Source organism: Marmota marmota, unplaced genomic scaffold, assembly GCF_001458135.2.
Source record: "Marmota marmota marmota unplaced genomic scaffold, marMar, whole genome shotgun sequence".
Lineage (NCBI taxonomy): Eukaryota > Metazoa > Chordata > Mammalia > Rodentia > Sciuridae > Marmota > Marmota marmota.
Window position 1 is genome coordinate 14,223,209 of NW_026000068.1, and position 1,780 is coordinate 14,224,988.

The window sequence follows — 1,780 nt, forward strand, 5'->3', positions numbered from 1 at the left end:
GTGGGACTGGTCTGTCTCTGGTTGGTTTCAGCTCCCGGTTTGCTATTTCATGAAGGCTTGGCGAGAGACCTCTTCCTAGAGTCCCTGCACCGCTCCTGCTGCGCTGCGCCTCGGAGGCTATCCGCCCTGACGTGGGGGCCGCGTGCAGGCAGCCGACAGTAGCCGAGTTGCGCGGGCAGCAGCTGGCGGGTCTGGACCTCTGCGCTGCATGGCGGAGATTCACTCGTCTAGCACAGACTGTCACCTCCAAAAATCCTTCCAATTCCCGGCCGGTCTCTCTTTAGTGGAATTTTGCTAGGAGTTTCTCAGCAGGTCGAATCTAAGCGTATCCATGCGTCTCTCTGACCCCGTTGTTGAGGAGGTACTGAAAGCGCTGCCTCCCCTCTCGCCGCCATGTTGGATCTTCTCCTATGTATGTTTTTATGGCAAAGGGTTTGGGTTTTGTTTTTGTTTTTGTTTTGTTTTTTTGCAGGCGGGTGGACTGGGGATTGAACTCAGGGGCAATAGACCACAGAGCCACATCCCCAGCCCTATGTTGCATCTTATTTAGAGATAGGGTCTTGCTGAGTTGCTTAGTGCCTCACTTTTGCTGAGGCTGGCTTTGAACTCATGGTTCACCTGCCTCAGCCTCCTGAGCCACTGGGATTACAGGCACTGCACCTGCCCAAAGAAACCACTTGTTCTAGGCCTGCTTGTTGACACCAGGGATGGTGTCAGATATTCCTTAAATGAAATTTCTACACACCCACTCACCCTCCTTCTTTATCTCCCCTGCAATATCCCTGCCCCCACTCCAACCCCAATTTGAACACGAAATTATATAAACTCATCAAAATCTGAATGACTAAATCTATTTTGTTTGTAAGCAACCTAAAATGACCCAGTGAGTATAATAATGACTTTCCCTTTTGAAGTAAATGATGGCCTTAAACCAGAAAACAAAAGGTTAATTTTGTCCTCTGCCCACATTACAAAAACAAAGGCAGAATTATGCAGTCGCTGCACTTCTCTAAAATCCAAAGTGGTTTCTGAGAAATCTCTCACCACTTTGAAGAGTGCACGATTAGAACACTCATGATTAGAGAAATCAGATTAATTGGCCTAGAGTGTGATGTGAGAGGGAGTCTCTAATGAGGACAGCCGTGCAGACTAGAGGCACACAGATGTAGACCCAGAATGGTTCAGGGGGCCAGGGTGGTCTTTCTCAAAGTGAGCTTAGAAAATTGCCAACTTCCCTCAAGTTTGATAGTTTTGTGAATAATGCTCCTTGTGAGTCAGTTTTATATAAGGATAAAGGTTATGGAACAGAGAGGGCAATGGTATTGAGCGTCAAACCTAGCCAATAAATAGCAATATGGGGTCCTGTCTCTTCCCATATTCTACTGGGAATTTACATTTCTATCCAGATGTTTATTTCAGAAGTCTGAGAATTGTAAAGCAGTTGTGTCCTGGACATAATAAGGAAGCATATTACCCCTTTGCATTTAGTGGATCTTTTAAAACTTATATTTCAGACATCTTAATGAATTTCTCCTCATCACAACAAAAAGTGCCCAATCTAAGAATCTGAAAGGACAAGTTTTAAAATGATATGGCAGGTCAAATTCTCCCTCTAATGCTCTGAATGATTAAGGATGTTCAGAAATGAGCTAGGCTATCCCCTGTTCAGCAGATAGGCTTTGGAAGGTGCGTAAACTCTACGTGTCATGTTTACTGCTCTCAGAAAAGTGTCTGTGAGACCTGGGAATCTGTTTCCAACTTGGTCAATGTCAAGAGAAAC